At 41.9% G+C, this 15,464-nt stretch overlaps 1 long non-coding RNA gene across 1 annotated transcript; it reads left to right on the top strand.

Annotated features, from left to right (window-relative positions):
- Positions 1-232: 232 nt before the first annotated feature.
- Positions 233-14,903, top strand: LOC141989991 (uncharacterized). The gene is made up of 3 exons (XR_012640037.1): positions 233-433; positions 5,151-5,220; positions 11,100-14,903. It is a non-coding gene; the product is annotated as an uncharacterized LOC141989991 (long non-coding RNA).
- The last annotated feature ends 561 nt before the right edge of the window (positions 14,904-15,464 follow it).

The raw sequence follows: 15,464 nt of genomic DNA, 5'->3' as shown, positions 1-15,464 counted from the left end.
CACCCCGCCCCGGGCCAACCTGTGCGCCTGCAAACCGACCACCCCCCCCCGCAGCCCCACACGTGGGGAGAGGCCTCCCCCCCACGCAGCGGTGCCCCCCAACCCCGCCCTTGTGGGGGTGGGGAGCCTTCCTCCCCCCCCGGCTGCCGCGTCCAATTGACCTTAGGTTATTTAACCTGTCTGGACCTTAGTTCCTCCTCTGTAAAACGTCGAGAATAATTTTTCTCTTTCACAGCACCGTTGAGAGGATAAATTAATATTTTTGGGGGCTACTGTATCATAGAAATGGGGACCATGTAACTGCCTGGACCCCTATAAAGTCCTTCAGTCAGATCTGCTGTCTCCAAATATCGTCTTTATTGGGAGAGTAGGGAAGGACTTTCTTTATATCTCAAAGCCTCACACTCGCTTAAGGGGAGGAATGTTTTTTCAGGTATGTTTCTTTCTGTTGTTTATAATACAGATAGAATAATGCTGTACAGCACCATGGGTGGTGCATGAGCCCCCCAGCCTCAGCGCTGGGACGCCCCCAGTGCTGGCCCGCTGGCCTCCAGCCAGAGGTGAAGCTGAGCCCCTGCCAGTTTGGGCACCGGCATGGGGGAGAGGGCAGAACATGGGTGGGGCCAGGGCTTGGCTCCCTGCACTCATATAATATGAGAACAATAACGTATAGTACAGTCCATAAGTAATTTAGGAGGATGTTAGACCACATCTAATAGGGATAAATATTCTTTAATCAGTGGGCCCAGATACCTTGCACCAAGAGATCTAAAAATTGGCTGAGCAGATTGCTGGCCCACCTATGTTAATTTCTGATAAGGGGAATTCCACAAGATTGGAAGAGTGTTAATACTGTGCCAATATTCAAGAAGGGTGAACAAGATGACCCAAATGACTAGCCTGATGTCAACGCTACACGAACTAATGCAAAAGCTGATACAGATTTCATTTGATAAAGAATTAGAGGATAGCAATACAATTAATGCCAGTCAATGTCATCATTATTTTATTAAAAGTAGGTCTTGTCAAACAAATGTGATTTCATTGATTAATTTGAGTATAAATTTAGTTGATAAAGGTAATTGTGTACATGTAATAGACTTTTTGACTTAGTACTGCACAACATTCTCATTAAAAAAAAGAGCACTATACATTATCAATAGAAAAGGAGTACTTGTGGCACCTTAGAGACTAACAATAGAGCACATGTTAAATAGATTAAGAACTTTCTGACCTCAAGATCTCAAACAGTAGTTATCAGTGGGAAATGATCATCAAACAGGGTGTTTCTAGTAAGGTTCCACAGAGATCAGTACTCGGCCTCATGCTATTCAACATTTTCGTCAATGATCTGGAAGTAAATATAAATAAAACTTGTGGATGACCCAAAGAGTAACAGAGTAGTAAATAATGATGTGGATGAGGCAGTTGTACAGAGCCATCTGGACCACTGAATAACGTGGGGGCACTCAAACAAAATGTGTTAATAACGCCCAGTGCAAAGTTATACATCTAGGAACAAGAAATAGAAGCTATATGTACAGAATGGGGCACTGTATCCTAGAAAGAAATTACTCTGAAAACGATTTAGGGGTCATCGTGGACAAGCAACTGAACCTGAGTGTGATACTGTGCAAGAAGGGCTAATGGGATCCTTGGCTATATAGGCGGGAGTGGTGAGTAGGAGTAAGGTGGTGATGTGTACATCATTGATGAGTCTGCTACTGGAATATTGCATACAGTTCTGTGGTCCACATTTTTAAAATGATGTTGAAACACTGGAGAGGTGGGTGTAGAAAAGAGCCGCAGAAATCATTCCAGGGCTGGAGAAAATGCTTTTCAGTGAGACAATAAGAGCACTTAGTCTGTTTAGCTTATCAGAAAGAAGATAGAGGACTTGATTACATTGTGTAAATGACAGGTTTCAGAGTAACAGCCGTGTTAGTCTGTATTCGTAAAAAGAAAAAAGAAAAGGAGTACTTGTGGCACCTTAGAGACTAACCAGTTTATTTGAGCATGAGCTTTCGTGAGCTACAGCTCACTTCATCGGATGCATCCGATGAAGTGAGCTGTAGCTCACGAAAGCTCATGCTCAAATAAACTGGTTAGTCTCTAAGGTGCCACAAGTACTCCTTTTCTTTTTTCTTATTGTGTAAATGACTTCACAGGGAGAAAATGTTGGGTACTAAAGGGATCTTTAATTCAGTGGAGAAAGGTACAACAAGAATCTACTGTTGGAAGCTGAAGCCAGACAAATTCAAATTAGAAGTTAGAAACAAATTTTTAACAGAGAGTGTGATTAACCACTGGAACAAACTGCTAAAGAAAGTAGTGGATTCTCTATCTCTTGATGTCTTCAAATCAAAACCAGACACCTTTTGGGAATATATGCGTTAGCCACACAAAAGTTACTGGACTCAATACAGGGGTAACTAGGTGAAACTGTGGTGTACAGGCAGCAGACTAGATGAACTAATGGGTCCCTTCTGGTTTCAAACTCTAATCATGATTTTTTCCCCACTATGTTCGACAGGTGGCTGGCTCCACCTTGGATTGCATGGTACTGTCCAAGCAACGCAGCTCAGAGCCTACTTCCCCCATTTGTGCCAGGGAATGAGGGGGGATTGAAGGTGGTTTTAGCAGTTTATCTCCCTCAGTTGCTACACTGTTCTCCAGGCTGTCTAGCTCACAGGCCTACACAGAGGGCTTCCCCTGGTTGTTGGCTGCAAGCTGGACTCCAGCTTTGACTCCCTGACCCCCAGCTGCCTGGCTACATGGAACAGGGCAAGGACATGTGCTGTAATTGAGTTCACTTCTGTGTGAAGGGAAAACTGCAGAACAAGAGTCAGCTTCAGACAGAGCAGGGAAAAGATAAAATAAAATGGCAGGGCCCTGGAAAAATAGTGAATTCAGTGGCAAAATTGCAAAAAATTCATGACAACTTGAGAAAATGCCAAATTACACAGCCACAGAATTGTGGTGCTGTACAGCATTATTCTATCTGTATTATAAACAACAGAAAGAAACATACCTGAAAAAACATTCCTCCCCTTAAGCGAGTGCGAGGCTTTGAGATATAAGGAAAGTCCTTCCCTACTCTCCCAATTCACATGGCCCCAGTTGAGATGATTGGAACAAATAACATCTGTCAGAGCTGTTGTTTCAGGACTCTGCTGACACTAATAGAGGACATGGCATCACTTTACACTTGCTTCCTATTTTTCAAGTTATAACCACAAACATAAGAACTAGGAGTGTTTTGTTATTTTAAAATGAAAGGTCATACTCCAGAGCACAGTACTGCAGCAAAGACGTAAGTTCTGTGGCCTCAGAACCATGAAATACCTCCAAATATGTTTCAGTTACATTAGGAGCATGATTCCATATTCCTTTTGCCAAAAAATCACATAATGAAGTCAAAGTCAGTGGGAGCCTTATTTTGTATTTTGTTTTGTTTTCACTTCAATATGGAGTATTGAAGTGGATGGACCCAATATTTTACTGGTAGGACAGATTTGACCCAGAATTTAAATTCTGTAAAAATAAGCTTTTACAAAAATAACAGCTGAAGTGTTTCTGTGATTTATTAAAGCTGTGATAGAAACTTTTTTTAAAAAATAAACATTTACTGAAGTTTTTGCAACCAAGCCATAACAGTAGTATTCTAGTGCATTAGAATATGAAAGTGAAAAAATAAACTTAGCCAAAATTTTGAAAACTTCATAGGATTTTAGTCTTTCAGATGTAATAGTATAAGATGCTAGTAATATGATAAAAATAATTAAATATATAATTTTAACCTGACATTTTACCTTTAATTCTAATAATTTAATATGATATTAATAAATTAGAGAGGTCAGTTTTATTCAGTTCAGAATAATTAAAGTCTTTAGATCCTTATCCAGCACATATTGAAATCAATGTATTTAATGAATCAAGATTCGGCTTTTGTTTTATAAAAAAATATTAAGAAGTATTTAGCATTTATTAGACGATTTTCATCTGCAAAGAGCCCTCAACATTAATTTATAAATAAAATAATTTAGTAACAAAGTTTGGACTATTAAACCATTCTGGTCTTTGAATTTCCAAACGGTTGAATGCATAATTCATGCAGAAACACTAAATGCATCCGATGAAGTGAGCTGTAGCTCACGAAAGCTTATGCTCAAATAAATTTGTTAGTCTCTAAGGTTCCACAAGGCCTCCTTTTCTTGATAGATTCTAGCTTCCCAAAAGAAGATGTCATTGTTCAGTGAGTGTTCCGAGTATAGTCAGTGGAACACCAAGAATGTGGTAAAATAGATTCTTAAGTTACTGCATAACTTTCCACATTCTCACTCATCAATTAAAAGTATACGAACACTGCTGTCAGTGCAGTGCTCTTCCACAACATTAATTTTGGCCTTAAAGCTTTGCCTCCTCCCATAACGGAAGTCATCAGTCAGATGTTTGGAGTAGGCAGGGCTTTTGCGAGTGGTGATGATGACTCAGCACTGAAGTGCAGAATTGCAATGCAAATATGACAGGTTTCAGAGTAGCAACCGTGTTAGTCTGTATTCGCAAAAAGAAAAGGAGTACTTGTGGCACCTTAGAGACTAACCAATTTATTTGAGCATAAGCTTTCGTGAGCTACAGCTCACTTCATCGGATGCATTCCGTGGAAAATACAATGAGGAGATTTATATACACACAGAACATGAAAAAATGGGTGTTCTCATACACACTCTAAGGAGAGTGATCACTTAAGATGAGCTATTACCAGCAGGAGAGCGGGGCGGGGGGCGGGAGGGGAAGAAAACCTTTTGTAGTGATAATCAAGACGCGCCCTTTCCAGCAGTTAACAAGAACGTCTGAGGAACAGTGAGGGGTGGGAGGGGGGAAATAAACATGGGGAAATAGTTTTACTTTGTGTAATGACCCATCCACTCCCAGTCTCTATTCAAGCCTAAGTTAATTGTATCCAGTTTGCAAATTAATTCCAATTCAGCAGTCTCTCGTTGAACTCTGTTTTTGAAGTCTTTTTGTTGTAATATTGCGACCTTTAGGTCTGTAATCGAGTGACCAGAGAGATTGAAGTGTTCTCTGACTGGTTTATGAATGTTATAATTCTTGACATCTGATTTGTGTCCATTTATTCTTTTACGTAGAGACTGTCCGGTTTGACCAATGTACATGGCAGAGGGGCATTGCTGGCACATGATGGCATATATCACATTGGTAGGTATGCAGGTGAACGAGCCTCTGATAGTGTGGCTGATGTGATTAGGCCCTATGATGGTGTCCCCTGAATAGGTATGTGGACACAGTTGGCAACGGGCTTTGTTGCAAGCATAGGTTCCTGGGTTAGTGGTTCTGTTGTGTGGTATGTGGTTGCTGGTGAGTATTTGCTTCAGGTTGGGGGGCTGTCTGTAGGCAAGGACTGGCCTGTCTCCCAAGATTTGTGAGAGTGATGAGTCGTCCTTCAGGATAGGTTGTAGATCCTTGATGATTCGTTGGAGAGGTTTTAATTGGGGGTTGAAAGTGATGGCTAGTGGCGTTCTGTTATTTTCTTTGTTGGGCCTGTCCTGTAGTAGGTGACTTCTGGGTACTCTTCTGGCTCTCTCAATTTGTTTCTTCACTTCAGCAGGTGGGTATTGTAGTTGTAAGAATGCTGGACAGTCTCTATGTAAAAGAACTTATATTGACACAGCTGTGTCAGTCAGGGGTGTGGAAAAAACATTTCCCTGATCATCATAGCTATGCTGACAAAACTTCCAGTGTAGATGAAGCTATGCTGACTGAAGAGTGCTTCATAGATGTAAAAAGAAAAGGAGGACTTGTGGCACCTTAGAGACTAACCAATTTATTTGAGCATAAGCTTTCGTGAGCTACAGCTCACTTCATCGGATGCATCCGATGAAGGGAGCTGTAGCTCACGAAAGCTTATGCTCAAATAAATTGGTTAGTCTCTAAGGTGCCACAAGTCCTCCTTTTCTTAATGCAAATATGGAGGAAGGAAGGAATATAAGGAAAGAGAAAGAAAGACAATCAAAGGTGGAGGGGTGGGAAATAGCATAACAAGAAAAGGTAAAAGGAAGAAAGTAGAGGTAAAGGAATGAGATTAATTAAAAGAAAGGGAAAATGCATCTATTTCAGTTAAAAGATTTTAATTATACTGAATGGATGTGGTGACCACAGGTCATGCAATCAAAGCTTGCATAGTGAGTTAATGTGACTGAAATTTAAAGATGATTTATAGTTTTGTATGCACAGTTTGGATGTCTCTATATATAATTAAAAAAAGAACAATTTCTTGCTCTTTATTGCCATGTTTTATCCTACCCTCTTTCTCCTTCCCAGTCCACCTTTCTTTCTTTCTGTTGTAAAATTTAGGAGACAAATGTGTACTGTGTACACTATAGTTACACACTTTTAACTGGCATCTTCCATTTAAAAAGCCTAAATCAAGAGTTCAAAACATTATGGATTTAACTTTCTTAGACAGCAAGTTCAAGCTGGAAGCTGCCTAGTCTTTAAATATATATGTTTATTTTAAAAATAACTGCATGATGGAACTTTCTGATTTAACTCTTTAGTGTGGACTGAGAGTCATGTTCTTTTTTCCGAGTTCAATATTTTTATATGTTTTACAAGGATAATAGGGAAGAGAGTAGAGGATTCTACAACCAGAAATATAATGTTATGCTGGAGAGTTGGGTGAAATCTCATTGAAGCCGGCAGACAAAACTGTTGTCTTCTATTCAGAGGAAAGTAAAAAGAGCAGTTAAGCTCCTTTATGGAATAAATAGTTGAAACAATAGGAACCACCATCCAAAACACAGGTCATATGCCAGGATGTTAGTAATTTGAGCTATGTGGATGGAAGGGTTTAAATGGGGCCTGAACACAAATGCAGGGGGACAGGTAGTGTTTGAGAGTGAGAGAAGCAGCAGAAGCAAACAGAGAAGGAAGCAAGGAAGCCCCAGAGACATCCAAAGAAGCACTTGTAGCATTATCCTGAGAAAAATTAAGAGAAAGAGCTCTTGGGTAGAGTTCTGACTGGAAATATACATGGAACTGTCACCAAAGAAACTGTCTCCTGTTTTATTCCTACTGCATTCAAGGAAACATGACTTTGTGTACATTATTTGTGAATAAACAAGATTGCATAAAATAAATACCTGTCAATTTATCTCCCTAATGGAAACACCTCACAAGATCTCAAATATTGGCTGTCTGGGTTCAGAGGAGTAATAAAATATAGTATATCTATCACACACTTTATAAATACAACAAAAGGAAGTCTCAAAACATTGGTATGCCAAAAAATTTTAAATCACTTCTTCCATTATACATTTATATACTTCCCAAAGACAAGAACAAATGTCATGACTTTTTGTTTGTTTTTCTTTCCATGTATTTGAGACATTGTCTTTTCTAGAGTAACAGTTTTAATTTATTTGGCTGATTTTACTGGATTCTTTATTTAAGTTTGTGATATTTTTATTTATTACTATTCAATAGTAATGTCCACACTGCACAATAAAGTCATATATTAGTTTACTAGAATATATAAATTTCTTATGTTTTTAAACTTAACAGTTTGAGTTAGTTTATGAAATATCAAAATGAACCAGCTTCTGGAGTCATGTAAATGGCTCAGAAACAAGGGCACATTAATGCTAGTTATCATTGTTATTGTCCAGCAATGGCATCAGTAAGGAAGGACTGTGGGGAGGAGGGGGATACTCTCTCCCCTCTCCCCCCAAAGTTTTGCACTTGTTCTAAGTTCCAAAGGCTGTGGAGCCCAGGGAGCAGTGGTCCCATACTAAATCAGTATGGCTGCTACTAGAGCACTCCATGGCATCACCATGGGCGCAGGGTTGCAATGCCACTGAAATGTGCCCTCGTCACCCCTCCATACATACTGAGGGTGTGCCCAGTGTTTGGAGCAGGAGTCAGTAGCCAGGAATAGGAGCCCAGGCCCAGAGCTGGAGTCATAGACCAGAGGCCAGAGCTCAGGATCAGAGCCAAAGTCAGGAATCAGAGCCAGGTCACCTGGAGTGAGGCAAGGCAGGAGCAGGTACTATCAAGCCCTGAGCACTTTGAGCAACCACCAAAGTGCTGCTGCTGGTCTGGTCATCACTCTCCACTAGTCAGGCAGTGTAGTCAATCAGGCAGCCGATGACAGGCCAGCTGCACTTGTTAGGTTGCCCAGAGACTGGTTCTGCTGCAGGCAACCCCCATTCCTGAAAGGGTAGACAGGCCAAATTTCAGTGAGTGGTGGTGTGACGTGGTGTATGAGGTCACAACGCCACTCAAATTTGGCCCCGCTGCCCAGGCAGCGGGGGTGGCAAAGCCAAATGGTGTTGCAACCTGGTGCACAGGAAGTCTGTTCCTGGATGGCCCAGTACAAGTGAGTCCACGGAGAGCTTGACTCCTGGCAGCACTGTCTCATGCATTGCGAGGGCCATCTCTGGCCAAGGGAGATCCAGGGCCCTTGTGGAAGGGGAGAGGACAAGTGGGGACCAGAATTGGGTCCCTTCTGGGAGTTAGGAGAGCAGGGACCAGAATTTGCTTCCCCGCAGAAATATCTAAATTGGTGCCACTGTTGTCCAGCTTGTATTTTTACTGTGAATGCTTTACACATGTGAGCCGACAGACATCTTCCTTGACATTTATTCCTGCTAAGAGCAAAATTAATTCATATAGGATAATAGGCAAATGTATAATTCCCAGAGCTACAACAATGAGATGAGGGCTATGTGCACAAACATGAGGACCACCCCACTGATATCTCTGTATCCTCAATTGCAGAAGGCCTTCCTAGTGGTTTCTCAATGGTTTTTGTGAAGGAGTCAAAGCTAAGGTGAAAAAAAACATCTACCCTTCATTCCCCTGACATACCTATGCACAAATGGTACTATGTAGTCATGGTACAAGGTTTCCTGACATGCACAGGTACACATGGTAGCCAGAATTTTTTCAGAGCATAGGTGGCATGTTAGCTTCCTCTTGCAGCTCTGTTAATGCACCTTTGTTCTGGCTTCCAGTGCTCCTGGTATTCCATTTTTGGGCCTTTTTTGAGCAGGGGATTCCTTACATTATAATGAAATGTATTGTGTTGCATGCCTGTGTTACATGACAAAATAATAACTACTGAGGTTGAACCAAGCTGAAAAGTTACTAAAGTTTTTAAATGGAAAATATAGTGTCAATAGAGCAAGAATTTCCATACAAATAAAGTATTGCTAATTCAATTACAATAATGATTTATATAGAATAGTGGCATATTACATTTTTTTCATACATTTTTAGTAGTTTAACATTACCATTTTTGTACCTTTTCTTATCCTAGCCTAATCATAAATAATTCTAAATTACAAATTATTATTAAATCTTTCACAAGACTATTTTAGCCATTTCTTTTCTGAAATCAATAATTTTAGTCTATATAATTGTGGGAATTATACAAAGGAGCCATTCCTGCAATCTTTACATAGGCAAAAGGATGGAGTCCTAAGTATTGTGTTCAGCCAAAATATAGGTGTATTTCTACACCACAGAAATCTGCCTTCCACACCCAGCTAAGCTAGTCAACAAGGAACTTGTCTGGGCTATGGAACCAAGATGTTCAAGATCAGTAATCAGCTCTAGTACAGAGAGCTGCTTAAGGTGTAAACAGTGTAGTTCTTATCTCATTTCTTCCATTCAGCCCTTCCCCATGGAAAACACTAATCCTGATTAACAGCTGACTCCATGATGCCCATTTATTATGACACTACATGCTGTAAGTGACACTAAAGTTTCTTCAAAAAGAAAAGGAGAACTTGTGGCACCGTAGAGACTAACCAATTTATTTGAGCATAAGCTTTCGTGAGCTACAGCTCACACATGCATCGGATGAAGTGAGCTGTAGCTCATGAAAGCTTATGCTCAAATAAATTGGTTAGTCTCTACGGTGCCACAAGTACTCCTTTTCTTTTTGCAAATACAGACTAACATGGCTGTTACTCTGAAACCTAAAGTTTCTTCAATTAACCTAATAATTTTCCATAAGGACTCAACTATAGTCATTTATCATCACTTTATTTTTGTATGAAACAGCTTTTCTAAAATATTTCCATTAAATATGTTGTTGGTCCCTTTGATATTGCCCTTATATTTTACTTATTTTATATTGTAGAATACTTTGTTTAATGGTGGCCTGAATGTATTTTGAAAAATTGTGGGGTTATATGTTGAATCTTCCAAATACCACGGGAAAATTTATCATTTTCAGTACTTGGGTCTCTTCTCTGAAGAATTTACAGCTTAAGGTGCTGAGCTCTCAAGTTGCAGATGCTCAATACCTCACAGGATCGATCAATTATTAAATAAATAAATCAGAAAAGAAATGTAAAACTTTCTGTCCCTTTGTGTTGCAAAACTGGAGAAATACTTCACTATGTATTAGTGCACTGTTGCCTTCTCCACCCACAAGGTGAAGTAATGCACATTGCCTCCAGTCTTGTGATTGCAATAATAAAGGTATCCTTCCCACCCAACCTTAAAGTCAACTTGAAATGACATAACATGAAAGTCTGGTTGGACAAAGTGTTCTCAAATTGTTTCATAGTGTGAACCACATCATAATAGAAAGATAATCTTATGAACCCCCCTCCTCTCCCAGTCTCGTATGCAATCATGCAACATATTTGGCAACTGCAGCAAATGTTTTACATGGAGATGTCATATTAGGAAAATATTTATTTATTTATTTACCTTCTTTGATTGTGATAAATGTTTTGTCCTTTTGAGGGAAAAAAAAAACCCTGTTTCTTCTTGCTCTTTGTTTCATCTCTCCTCCCATCTATTCTGTTTCTCTCTTCTGTTCATCAGCATGTGCGTCTCGGTCTTTGGCTTCCTCTGCATGTATTTTTTCCCCTTCTCTTCTGCATATGTTTGCCAGGGACTTGGTTTCCTTCTCCCCCAACACACTGCCTAAATGCCTAATCCTCTTTCTCTGGCATGTACTGCCTAGCTCTGTTCTGCTGTCCCTTCCCACTCTTTCTAGGTCGCCATTTCTGATAGTGCTTCTTGTTCCTAATTTTTCCTCTCTTTCTCCTCTTATGTAGAAACAGCTTCTGGTGGAGCTAGAAATGCTGTCTTCTCTTCCAGTTCCATTTCAGCTCTTGAAGCCTCTGGATGCCTGCAGAACCAGTTGGAAACAAGGGGAGGAACCAGGAATATGTGACCTGCTGACTGCAGGCCACCAGCAAGTGCTCCATTAACCACAGTTCGGTAACTGCTGGTTTAGACTATTTAAATGCTCAAAATTATTACTCACGACAAGAACGGAACATCTAATTGTAGAAAACCCACTTTAAAAAGCTACACATGGGCAGGAGGTTATGACTGTAGGTTAGAAAAATCTACACAGAAAATCCATCAGCTGTCTACCCTGACCAATGGTTGACTTGCTTTGGGATAATCTCAGCCACTGATTGGGTCAGCGGGCCAACAAGTGAACAACTGATTGCTCTGGGAAAGGGCCATGCAAAGTTTAAACTCAGTCTACTGCTCCTGCTTGCCTCTATGACCACATAAACTGTATCCTGGGATGTGGCACTCCCGCTAATTTTTGTACTTCTTTTGCTACCCCAGCTCCACATGGACTAAGATAACATAAGTAGATGGCCTACTGTTACAAGGAGGGGAAGTTTGGTTCAGAGGTCCTATGGATGTACCATGTGCCCCCTTCCCACCACTCCCCAGGCTTGGTGCTTCACAGGACCAAGGTGAAGGCCTGTGATCCTCTCCAGCATGCAGTACAGCTCTCCCTGTGCAGGTCAGCCCTGTCACCCAACATGCAGCAGATCTTAGCAGGGAGGAGTTGTGGGAGAATTGGTTTAGTGTAAATTTTAAAAGGGTTGGTGCACAGAGCATTGTTCAGCCAAATACATGGGAGATAGGACAATGCATTCCCCAGTAATGGAATGTCTTTGGATATTGCATTGTATTGGGATATTATGGGCCTGACTTTAAATTCAAGTTGTGTTTGCTCAACACTTCTGAAAATCTGGCCCTTTGTTCTTTGAATTTTTCCAGTATTGGTAGTGTTTATTGCCATCTGGGTCACACCTCTTAAGGGAAAGAAGGTACAACTCTAGTGAGTCTGTGCTCCAGATAGTTAGTGAATAGACATACTGGGGTTGCCAACCCTCCAGGATAGTCCTGTAGTCTCCAGGAATTAAAGATTAATCTTTAATTAAAGATTATGTCATCTGATGAAACCTCCAGGAATATGTCCAACCAAAGTTGGTAACCGTAAGGCCTGGTCTACACTACGAGGTTAGGTCGAATTTAGCCGCATTAGGTCGATTTTATAAGGAATGTGTCTACACAACCAACCCCGTTCCGTCAACCTAAAGGGCTCTTAAAATCGACTGCTGTACTCCTCCCTGACAAGGGGAGTAGCGCTAAAATTGACTGTCCTAGGTCGAATTTGGGGTACTTTAGATGCACCGCTGTGAAATTCAGTGGTATTGGCCTCCAGGAGTTAACCCAGAGTGCTCCAGTGTGACTGCTCTGGACACCACTTTCAACTCTGATGCACTAGCCAGGTACACAGGAAAAGCACCGGGAACTTTTGAATTTCATTTCCTGTTTGATCAGCATGGCAAGCTCAGCAGAAGAGGTGAACATACAGTCCCAGAATTGCAAACGAGCTCCAGCATGGAGTGAACGGGAGACACTGGGTCTGATTGCTGTATGGGGAGAAGAATCTGTGCAGGCAAAACTCCGATCCAGCAGAAGAAATGCTGCTATATATGCCAATATTGCACAGGGTATGGCGGACAGAGACTACACCAGGGACACACGTGAAAATTAAGGAGCTCAGGCAAGCCTACCAAAAGACAACAGAGGCAAACTGTCACTCCAGGTCAGAGCCCCAGACATGCTGCTTCTATGATCAGCTGCATTTCATTCTAGGGGGGGACCCTACCACTACCCCACCACTGTCCATGGACACCTGCAAGGTGGTAGCCTCACGCAACAGGGAGGAAGATTTTGTGGATGAGGAAGAGGAGGAGAAGGAGAATGCACAGCAGGCAAGTGGAGAATCCATTTTCCCCAGCAGCTAACAATTGCTGGCAGTTCAGCTGTCCCTCCCCACACTACCATATGCTGCTCCTGCCCTCTGCCTTGGAGCTGCTCCCGGGAGCCTCCTGCTTGCTGTGCGGGGGAGGGGGAGGGGGGACTAATGTCAGGGTGTCCCCCTCCCCCCTGCTCCTGCCCTCCCGCTTACCCCTTCTCCATATAGAGCAGGGTGGGGACACGACAGGGCTCAGGACGGAGGGAGCTTGCTGGCCGCAGCTGCTGTCTCAACTTGCTGATCTACTTAAAAAGGCAGTGTACTTAGAGTGGTGTCAGCATACTTAAAGGGGCAATGCACAGCTCTCTCTCTCTCTAACACAGGGTGTGTGTCTCTGTCTCTGTCTGCCATGCTGTCTTCCCTCCCTCCATTCCTGCTGCCTTGAAGAATGTGAGGCTACATTAACAACAATGTGTTAACCCTTGAGGGCTCAGCCGAGTGCTAGTTCATCATTTAGCAGTAAGGCATTCCCTGGGAAATACCCACCCTCTTCCACCCTATAACTTCACCTTTTGCTTAAAGTCGCATTTTTCAGGAACATAACTACAACATTAAACGAGGAATTACTGTGTTGGCATTTCAACATCCCCAATGGTAATTTTCTGGTCTGGAAAGAAAGTCCCTTCTTGCAGCTTTTCGAAAAGCCCAGAGTTCCGAAAGATGCGAGCGTCATGTACCTTTCCCAACCATCCCACGTTGATGTTGGTAAAATGGCCCTTTTGATCCACCAGTGCTTTCAACGCCATTGAGAAGTACCCCTTGCAGTTTATGTACTGTTTGGCAAGGTGGTTCGGTGCCAAGATAGGGATATGCGTTCTGTCTATTGCCCCACCACAGTGAGGGAACCCCACTGCAGCAAAGCCGTCCACTATGACCTGCACATTTCCCAGAGTCACTACCCTTGTTAGCAGAAGGTTATTGATTGCCTTGGCTACTTAGATCACAGCAGCCCTACTCCGAATTGCCCACTCCTAATTGACTCCCGACTGACCGGTAGCAGTCAGGCGTTGCAAGCTTCCACAGGGTTATCGCCACTCACTTCTCAACTGTCAGGGCAGATCTCATCTTGGTATTCCTGCTCTTCAGGGCAGGGGAAAGCAACTCACAAAGTTCCAGGAAAGTGGCCTTACGCATGCAAAAGTTTTGCAGCCACTGGGAATCATCCCATACCTGCAACACTATGCGGTTCCACCAGTCTGTGTTTGTTTGCCGGGCACAGAATCGGCGTTCCACTGTATCAACATGCCCCAATGCTGCCATGATATCCCAATTGCCACATCCCGTGCTTTCAGGAACGTCTGTGTCCATGTCCTGCTCACAATCTTCCTTGTGCTGGCATTGGGAGCTTATCCCAGAATTCCAGTGGGCAGCAGGAACTGTGGGATAGCTACCCACAGTGCACCACTCCGTGAGTCGATGCTAGCCACGGTATTGAGGACGCACTCCGCCGACCTAATGTGCTTAGTGGGGACACGCATGATCGACTGTGTAAAATCTGTTGCCAAAGATCTACTTCTATAAAATTGACCTAATTTCGAAGTGTAGACATGTCCTAAAACCTACATATCCTCTTGGTAGCAAACGTTAGTTGATTCTTTGTTTTCTGTGAACTGCTATAAGAATTAAAAAGCATGTATGTGTGTGCTAATTGTACTGCTGATTCTCTCTCCCTTTTCAGACCAAATGGTTTCACTAATTAGCACCAAAGAATCATTTGAGTTAGAATTTTTTCAGGGTAAAAAGTGAAAGATGGCAATGCTACTGTGTATTTAATCAACTATCTTTGTAATAACTTTAGATAACTACAGCTCCTGCTGTTGACATATCCTGTCCATGAATACCAAGACGGTACCAGTACTGTGGTTTATTTTCTGTAAAGACTACATTACAAAGCTACTGTTGAGTAAATGAGGAAACTAAACTGGTTTCTGTTTAGGTCTCATAACCAACAGACTCATTTTTTGTGCGTCTTTTATTACACTTCCTCTCTCTTCAGTACTTAGACTAGAACGGTGCAAATCATTTTCAGTAAATAGATTTATCTCGTCAACTTCTTTCTTTATTTCTTTGGGACACTGCCAGGAGCCCATCTTGAAGGTTAATTAAAATAATATGAAGCTGCTTGTGTGGAAATGTTGAGAAGAACATAGCCTGTTTTAGCCTAATCCACTGGAGAGAAGAAGAATGCAGAGGGTAAATGCTTGTAGAAAACGAAAGAGTTTCCTGATTGGTTTGTTATAGCTTGGAAGCCTAGCAGTCTGTAAACCAGATCCTTCCTCAGCCCTGCTCAGTACAGCTGACAGGACAGGGGCAAAAGTCACTTGCTTGCATTCTGATACTTTAA

The sequence above is a fragment of the Natator depressus genome, chromosome 6 (assembly GCF_965152275.1).
Source record: "Natator depressus isolate rNatDep1 chromosome 6, rNatDep2.hap1, whole genome shotgun sequence".
Classification (NCBI taxonomy): domain Eukaryota; kingdom Metazoa; phylum Chordata; order Testudines; family Cheloniidae; genus Natator; species Natator depressus.
The sequence above is the reverse complement of the archived record's forward strand: the minus strand, read 5'-3'. Positions and strand labels throughout refer to the sequence as shown.